This window comes from Priapulus caudatus, unplaced genomic scaffold (genome assembly GCF_000485595.1).
Source record: "Priapulus caudatus unplaced genomic scaffold, Priapulus_caudatus-5.0.1 Scaffold4654, whole genome shotgun sequence".
NCBI lineage: Eukaryota > Metazoa > Priapulida > Priapulimorpha > Priapulimorphida > Priapulidae > Priapulus > Priapulus caudatus.
In genome coordinates, this window is record NW_014581715.1 from 1 (window position 1) to 9908 (window position 9908).

Below are 9908 nucleotides of genomic sequence, written 5' to 3' on the forward strand. Positions count from 1 at the left end.
TGGTGTCACTGTTGCTATACTACCACCACTAGCTGTTGTCACTGTTGTTGTTTGTTGTTGTTGTTGTTATTGTTGCGTTTATGTAGCTGTTATTGTCATAGTTGTTGTTAAATTACTGTTGTTGCCATGGTTGTTCCTGTTGGTGTGGTGTCACTGTTGGATTATACCACCTACTAGCTGTTGTAACTGTTGTTGTTGCTGGTTGTTGGTGTATTGTACTAATACTGTCTGCTGCGTTGGCCCCTTAATTTTGGATGTGTCGCTACGCTGGAGGATACAGGCAGAGACTTAACTTGCTGCTGTCCTGCTTATCATTACTTCCAGCTTTCCTTTTCTGGCAAATAGGACAAGCATCGAGGTTTAACAACATGTAGTTACAGATGCATGTATGGGTGTATGGATGGATGGATGGATAGATGAATGGGTTGATAGGTGGGTGGGTGAGTGGGTGGATGGATGGATGGGATGCAGGCATCGATAGACGGGTGGAATGAAAATGGACAACGGACGGATGGATGGGTGAAGAGCATGTTATCCGGATGGATTAAAGCGGGAGCACACTTCAACGGCATTTCGTATGCTCGTACATGCAATTGTTCGTGGTCGCCAACAAAAATGGCCAAGTATGGCGGGGGCCAGCAACGACCACTCACACGGAAATTAGTGGTCGACCACGAGTTGCCGAGAGCAAACGGTTTTTGATTTCACCACGAAAATTGCTCGTGGTGGCACTTGTGTGAAAGGTGTGTGCTGCTAGCTTATTGACACAACGATCGACCAAACAGATGGATGGCAACAACAGACAAGACAAGCAGATGGATTGCTGGAAGGACGGGCAGACGGGCAGCCGGGTGGTATATATAGCTACATGTACTGTACTGGCATTGCCACTGTCAACAGTCATTGCGCTACGGCACGCGTGTTGCTGGCACACTACGTCGCACGCACGCATCACTCACCTTTCTGCATGCGACGCTCCATCAGTCCGTACGCAGCCACGCCGGCATCTGCCCTCAGACTCCGCGTGCGCTCGCTCGCGTCTCCGTGCGAGCGGGCGCCACGCGAGCGGGGCCTTCCTGTTCGGCTTGCGTGGAGCACGGCAGCTATTCTGTCCTATCTCTACGTAGTCGGCTCCCACGAGCGGACGCAGCTGCTCCAGCGCCCCCTGGTAGACGCCGTTCACTCATGCACCAGAAAAAGAGAGCGGGGACAGAAGGAATAAGAGAAGAGGGACAGAAAAGAGAGAGAGGGGGGCAGAGAGAAAAAAGCGAGAGGGGGACAGAGGAAGAGAGGGGGGACAGAAAGAGAAAAGAAGAACGGGGGCAGAGAGAAAACCACCAACAGGAACAACAATGACAACAACAGGTATTCAAACAACAACTATGACAATAACAGCTACATAAACACAACAACAACAATAACGAAAACATCAACCACACAACAAACTACAGTAAAACTCGCATAAGTCGACGACATCGGCTAAAGCTGCGTTTACACTATCGATTTTTGTCAGCAAAAATCGTCCGAGTCATGCAAAATAGAACACGTTCTATTTCTCCAACTCGGCGACTTGACTCCGACTCCGACTCCAACACAATCGAACGTCTTGGAATGCACTTGGGTCATGTCGGGGGCAAGTTGCAATGCACTTAAAATCGCTACGATTTGCTAACAAAAATCGATAGTGTAAACGCAGCTTAAGTCGCCAATTCGCGTAAGTCGACAAGGAAGTCAAAGTCCCGATTCGCTCTCATAGTAAATCCATTGGAATAGCCCTGCCTAAGTCGACATTTATAAGTCGTCATTATTACAATTATAATGTACAAGTCGACGCCCTCAGACAGGTCCCATGTAATACAAACAACAGTAATTTCCCATCTGTAAGTCGTCATCTGAAATGCCAATGGCGCAGTGTACGTTCTAGGGAATGCAGGAGCTGACTGTCGCAGACGGATTGTTTGAATCACATTGTTCGCTTGGACGCATTGTTTTTTTTCTGGCTCACAGCTCGCACACCCCCAGATTCCCCACTGTATACATAACAGTGTATTATATAGTGTATATAGTGTATGCAGACCAATGCAGAGTAGGGTGCGAAATTAATAGGTGCGATATAAGAGAGAGATCGATCCGAGTCCGGATCGAGTCAAATACTCCCTGATTTACTGTCGGACTCCCTGATTTGACATATGCAGGCGTCCGTGTGACTCCCTGAAAATCAATTCTGCTATACAGTACTGAAGCTGGGTTTACACTGACGATTTTATGCAGACAACGTTTTTCTTCTTTCTACCAACCTCTCTATGTATGTTCAAAGCTCTTACGTTATCGACCACGAGGCGGCAAACGTTTCAACATTTTACCCGTAGCGTCCGCGCATAGAATAGGGAATAGAATAGCATAGAATCCCCAAGAACATAGGGCTCTAACGAGCGCTGCCATTGGTTGATACAAATCACGTGCCTCAAACTCCTGTTTTATGGTGCATTGTGACCCTAACCCTAACCCTATTAAAAAAAAATATATTTAATTGTAAAAATTAATTGTTGTTATTAAAATGTTGTAAATAAATCATGTAAATATTTGCGTTAATTGGAAAAAAAATGTTAAACAGATAAAGATAGAAAAATACAGAAAACAGGAAAATAATTAGAAAACGGATGGTATTCGATCCTCCGATCTTTCATACTTGACATCCGCGCTGTACGTGCTAATCTATCGAGTTATATCAAAAGTAAGAATTTTGGATGTGCTATGTATATGACGATATTGTGACGTCATTGAGCGACAAAACAAGTTCAACCAATAGCAGCGCTCATTACAGCCCTATGTTCTTGATTCACCTAGGAAAAAAAATCACGCGCGCGGCGTGACACGGATATGCATTCTTGCATGTATTCCATGCCACCAGCGTGGCGCCTAAAGCAAAAACGTTGCATATCCATTGCAGCGATCGCAAAGCAGCTAATACAGCGTATACGCGCATTACATACATTGTATAAGTCAACGAAATGACGACTTACGCGTAAGTCGTCATTTTCGTAAGTCGACACAAATATGCTGGTCCCAAAAGTGTCAACCTATGCGAGTTTTACTGTACAACAATCGAGGGTAACAATTGACGAGCCTCGCCCTTCCGTCTCCCGCAGGTTCCAACGTTGACAACATTCACCGTCCTGACTCCGCCAAGGACTACGCCCTGGTCGAATGAAAGGCCCTCACTGCGCTCGACGGCAGTGGCGCCACCTACCACAGCGATGACGAACTAACGGAACTGTCATTGCCGTCGGACGCCGTGCAGCAGCAGCAGCGCACCAAGTATCCGCAGTTCTGCACGTTGCCATGGCTACAGATCGCCCCATGCAAGATCTTGAGTCCGTAGGTAGCGCTAGCATCTGGCTTCACGAAGATCCGTCTTTGTACCGTTTAATCGAGTTAAATTTCCAGCAAAAATGCAGTTTAATTAATAATAATAATGTTAATAATATTTAGTATACGGTCATAAAATATTTCAAGGTTAGTAATTATTGTTATATTAATTGATGCCAATAAATTACACGCAAAAACAGGCTGGAGAAGTCGGACGACTTGGTCATCGGCGTAACGGATGTTTGCTTGTTTTTCCGCGCGCAGGAGTATCGCGTACATGAACCTGCAGAGTCGGACGGAGGACACGGACACTTGCCTGGACATGCGGCCGGGCCCCGCCCACCACCCTGCAGGAATTTTTAACTGTCATGACTTGAAAGGCTCCTAATTGGAAGTAACACAAACCTGACGTAAGTTAATGCAGATTTATCGTGCGGACAACGGACTTGATCGTTATTCAAGGCGTATAATAAAAGATAGTCTATGTGTATAATAAGATTATATTATAATCTACAGGCAGTATTCATATAGCTATTCATGTTCAGTTGCATTAGATATGTGAAGGATTTGTTTTTAAAAACACATGGCTTTGTGGCGACTTTGAACGTTACTTTGGCACAGTAACTAACAATTACTATTAACTGCGATTTATTAAAGGGGAATAATGATCACATGTTTATTCACGCTTCACAATGTAATTATAATTATTATTATTATATATATATATATATATATGATAATTACAGTACAGTGGTAATTTATTTTCCAGTGCCAATCGTCTCGTTGGACGTGCCGAGGAGAATCAACACGACCCCAACCACGTAGCAGGAGAGTTACATGTACACGCCTGAAGCTGGCTCGTGTTCGGAAAATGCTACTCCTACTGAATAGACAGCGTATTAAGTGGAACGTTTCCTCGTAGACAGCTCTCCGACATTGTGATATATTTATGTATGACCGGCTGCATTCCAATTATTAAACGCCACGAGCGTATTTTCAACAAAACTTAAGTATTCACCTCTAAACGATGTGACGTTCATTCTATTTATTTATGTTTTTGTCATTTAATTAATGTTATTAACTAATAATGAATTAATTAAATTGTTAGCGTAGCTATGTGTTGGTAGTAACAGGCCATCTATTTAATGTAAGCTGTGCTTAGAAACATAGATGGGCAGATAAGCAGTTAGGTAGATGGATGGATGGATATGGATTGATGGATGGACGGATGGGCAGATGGCTAGTTGGATAGATTGGCAGATGGCTAGTTGAATAGATGGATAGATGGCTAGATGGATGGATAGATAGGTGGATGGATAGCTAGATAGATAGATAGGTGAATGGATAGCTAGATAGATAGATAGGTGGATGGATATATAGGTGAATGGATAGCTAGATAGATAGATACATACGATTTTGGTTAGTGCGTCTTCGGAATAATGCGTACGGTTCTCGGTGTGAGTATACAGGTTATAGCCTCCCATTACCCTACAGTATATTATGCCGATATTTGATTTTCACATGTTCTGGTTGACGTATACTGAGTATTTATACTGATATAATATTGGAGAACGTTCCATTAATAACTAAGCCATTTTACAGTACTACAATACTATGTACCTCTTGTGTTGTCAACTGTTATCTATTATCTATGTCAAATGTACTTGGAATCATGCAATCTCGCGTTTTACTTGTGCGTCTATTTATAATAGCTTGTGATTAGTATTAAGTCCACGAGCATGTGCAGTAGCATGCGCGTTCATGATATGGATTATAATAAATCTACGTTAACTAAAATTTGGATGTCACAAATTTAGATGCGTCACAATATTCCTTTTCAAATCGTGGTAGTTTTCAGTAAAAGGCAAAGTGCTAGGGCACTACTTTGCCGTGAATCACTTGTTGCCGGCCGGGATTTGAACACGGGCTATGGCTACCCACTTACTAACGCGCTGTCCACATTGCTATATCCACACATTCGTAATATTCTTTGCATATATGACAAATTTGCCTGACACATACGTACATTACGGACGCGACAATTTGCCCCTCTCTTTCAAATGGTATCGCCCAGAACCAGTCAAGCATGGAAAAACTTTGGCAGCAAAATGACCGTATTTCAGCCGAAACTTTTTCACTCCTCGAGGCTCAAAATTTCAATTTACGCTTATAAGTCTTATAATACACGCGCGCGTGCAACCATACCCGCGTGTGCGCGCCCGGTCGCGTGTGTGTATGTGTGATTTTGTGGCTGTAAAAACGCGTATTATAGCCATAAATCCCTTGCCATAATAAAATAGCCACAGCCCTTTGGCTCATGAAAATGTTTCATGCTTGTCTGGTCGTGGATCATATTATTTGGAGAAGGAGGGAGGAAAAAATTGAGGGAAATTGAGAGAGCTGCGTGTGTGCGCGTGCAGTAGGTGTGTGCGCGCATGTGTGTGGGTGCTTGCGAGCGCGTATGCGTGTCTGTGCGCGCATGTGCGTGCGTTTTTGTCTGCGCGCGTGTGTATTTAACCGATAAGAGGCAGATGGAAAGAGGAGAGAAAAGAGGGAGGGGTGGAGGGAGGGAGGAATGAAGAGGAGATGCGTACACGCACGCACGCACGCACTCTCTATCGCAATTTTTTTCTCTTTCTCGAGCGCTATATAGATATATACCAACTCTTCTGTCTCCGTTTCTCCCACTTCCTCACTTCCTCACTCCCCTCTACCAGATAATATTACCTACGGCAACGATAGCACGGCGTGCAAATGGCCGTATTTGACCTAAAACATTTCACCCCCCCAACCAAAAGCACCCTAATAACTGCAATAAAACCAAAGAACCAACAGAGCTCTATTTTACCACCGACTTATTTTTTCCTTTCTTTGTAAGTGTAATACATACAAGCACTCAGACACATAATTGTATACACTGACGAGAAGAGAGATGCAGATTGTAAAATGAGACAAGAATGAAGAGCCACCTTCTATCCACCGTCTTTCGACTATACATACAAGCACGCACATGATGAAAGAAAGCTTGCTTAATCAACATGCCCTGACAGAGTATGCACAATGAATACCTATGGTCTCAAGTGATTTCTACTTATAATTCTTAGCTCATAACGTGAGCTCATACGCGAATTTATTAATTTCAAACACATTAATGATAAAATGCTAGAATGTGAGAATAACAACTGACAAGGCAAAACTCTGAACAACCGCTGGCAGGAGACATGACTTCACCTACACCAAGGCGCAATACAACTAAAATCAAACTACATCGATGAAATCAAGATGAAATGCAGCAGTCTGATTATTGTCGCCATAAAATACAACAACCCGTCCTTCCAATATTTATAACAATACACGCGCACACTAAAAAAATCACGTTATACTGCAGTTGTTAAAGGCAAACGTATCAGTCATTTAGTTATAAATACAATAACTTACACCCAACTTAAACTGAAGTCCTGGGAAAGGGATAATTGCTGTCACCAGTTGAAAAGCTGCGCAGATAGCATTTCAAGAAATATTCAAATACACCAAGAACATGTACTAAATGCTATTGCTACAACAAGCAAACAACAGATGCTTTGCAGAAGTTACAGCGAAAAAGCAGAGTGCATGAGAGATTGATAACATTAGGTTAGATAAAACAAACAATCACATTAAAATGAGGACGGCATCGCCAATGAGTCATGAATGACTCTAAATTCTCTTTTATTTCCGCCCGCACGAAAGATGCATGCGTTACAAATAAAATAAATAAATAAAATAAATAGGAATAATTATAAGGAGATTAATCTCTCAGTTCTGTTCATGATTATGTTGCATCTCATTGCTCTAATCATTTATGCCATCACCAAAGTCTACCTTGACAACTATCCAACACAAAATCCTGGCGCCTTTCAAAATGGGAAACACACATCTGCACAGTACATTTGTCACAAGCATATTTGTCACAATATGAACTTGTTAAGATCAGGTGTATGCTTACGATAACCAGCTTACGACACTCACCACTGCTTCAATCACGCACGCACGCACGCACACACACACACACGCGTTATGCAGGGGTTACCATCTCACATAACAATAGGTATTCTTATGCACGAATTTCCCTCTTTAAAAAAGCAGTTGAATTTTTACAATCAACTACACAATTTCCCCGTTGAAAACTCGCAGAAGTTCCACGACCTCACCTCTCTGGAAACCTTCACCACCTTCACTGTACACTTTCCTACATGAGCACACGTACGCATAGTAAGAATTGTGGATCGCTTGTACGTGTCTACCTGCTCGCAATAGAATTACAGAACATACACGCTCGCATTGCGTGATGGCACGCGAAGTTCCAATGCAGCGAAATGGAAAAAGAAAACTAAACGAACGTCTCATTCGTTCTCCTCTTGAAAACGAAAAAAATCTATGAAATATTTAAAATATTCTGCGCGCGACCACCGCGTTAAGAATGGGCATGCTGGCGCCGCATCCGTCCTCGCCTCTCCACCGACCGTCGCGATGCTCCGACGACGAAGTGACCAAATGAGCTGCTATGACTCATTCCCCGCGATGCTTTAATTCTGCGTAGGAAGTCGTCGACCGAACTCTCAAACTGCAAGCGAACCAAAGACACGCGGTTGTTATAGATAGGGGTGGGACTACACAGGTAGCTCACGATGCAATCTGTATCACAATACAGCCTACATGATATGATCTGTATCACGATACGATCCGTATCACGATACGGCCTTCGGGATACGATCCGTATCACGATTCAGCCTTTACGATACGATCCGTATCACGATACAGCTTTCACGATACGATCCGTATCACGATACAGCCTTCACGATACGATCCGTATCACGATACAGCCTTCACGATACGATCCGTATCACGATACAGCCTTCACGATACGATCCGTATCACGATACAGACTTCACGATACGAACCGTATTACGATACGGCCTTCACGATACGATCCGTATGATGATACCGCCTTCACGATACAACTTGTGTCGTAAGATGGCCAGCTTTGCTAAGTTACACTCGCTTTGCTCGGGTGTTTACGTAGCAAACTAGCAGGTGATGAACGGTAAATCGTGGGCCTTGTACATGCTTGATATACACTCTAATAGCAGGTTCTAAGCCTGACAAGCTGCCGCCCAGTTACACACACGAGAAGCGACGCATGTGAACCTTTCATCACGCCGACCATTACCACCTCTACTACGCCGCTACTTACTAGACGACACTCACGGCTCGGTTTTGCGGCCTCCTTGGTACGAACTCTGACGGGAAAGATCGATTGTACGGCTGCCTGTCGAAGGGAGGTGCTCCCATCTGGTCCAGGTAGCTGTTACCGTAGCGTCCTCCCTGATACACCGGCAAATAGGAGAGAAAGGAAGATGCGAGATTACGGCGTGCGCGTACAAGCGTGAACAAGTGAACGCGTGCATCAATGGTTGCCTGGAGGCGCGATGATGACGTGAAGTACTGATCGGCGATTCTCTCCCCGATAATTAAGATTAATGTGATGCACATGCAGGCAGCTGAGAACATGTTGGGCGAAATAAGAAAATTTGAATTAGCCTTAACATTAGACTGCACACATCCGCCCACACACCGTTCCGACTAGAGGAGCCGAGTCTAACGCATCAGGAGCAGCACGCGTTCGTGAAGCATCCGCCGATACACGCCATGGCTTACCCAGCCCACGAATGTGCATGGATCTGCCTATGCTAGGCCGACACGCTCTCTGTACACGTCAACCCTCACACCGATCCCCACATCCGACTCGAGCGTTAACACACATACCTTAAATTCTTACGATATCACTATTTAATCTCTCGCGATTGTTTCGGGTATAACAAAGCTCCCTACAATAAATTGCAAAATTTAAGCATCACGCTAAATTGTAAGACAAAATTGCATTGCTGTAACTTTTATGTACAACTTAAAAATAAAAAAACCAACATTAACCCCCCCCCCTACCCCACCCCACCCTCACCCACACAGTGCATGCACACACACATACACACACAGACAGTTATGTTTGATCGAGTTACTCATTCGTGTATCTCTATTACATACCACAGTCTTTAGCTGCGCTGACTTGGTTTTATCCTCTAATACAGCTGACACTTCATTGTTCACGTGTGTCTTAGATGCGGCAGCTTGTTCTTTGGTACAGGTGAAGACAGCGGCTTTTTCTTGCTATACCTCAGTGAAGTCTTAGCACTCGCAGCTTGGTGCACATCCTGAAGGTGCCGCAATTTGAAGTGCTGCAACAAACCCATGTTACACCTCAATACTAGCAAGTTACATACCCTCAGAGTTAATCTGTTAAATTGGTATTAAGTAATCCAGCTTATACCGCATGTACAACATGGTAAGAGTTCCCTTCGCGTTATATTATCTAATATATATTTGAGTTCGTATGTATGTATGTATCTTCCCTATAGGCGGCCAAACCGCCCAAGCGATCTGGATGCAATTTTCACAGGGCCATCTCTTATACCCGGGGAGTGTTCCTAGCTGAAAAAAACCTG

At 43.8% G+C, this 9908-nt stretch overlaps 1 long non-coding RNA gene across 1 annotated transcript; it reads left to right on the forward strand.

The window, feature by feature from the left end:
- Positions 1–3151: 3151 nt before the first annotated feature.
- Positions 3152–5166, forward strand: LOC106819822. Its single transcript, XR_001395502.1, has 3 exons — positions 3152–3378; positions 3634–3779; positions 4139–5166. It is a non-coding gene; the product is annotated as an uncharacterized LOC106819822 (long non-coding RNA).
- Positions 5167–9908: the final 4742 nt, after the last annotated feature.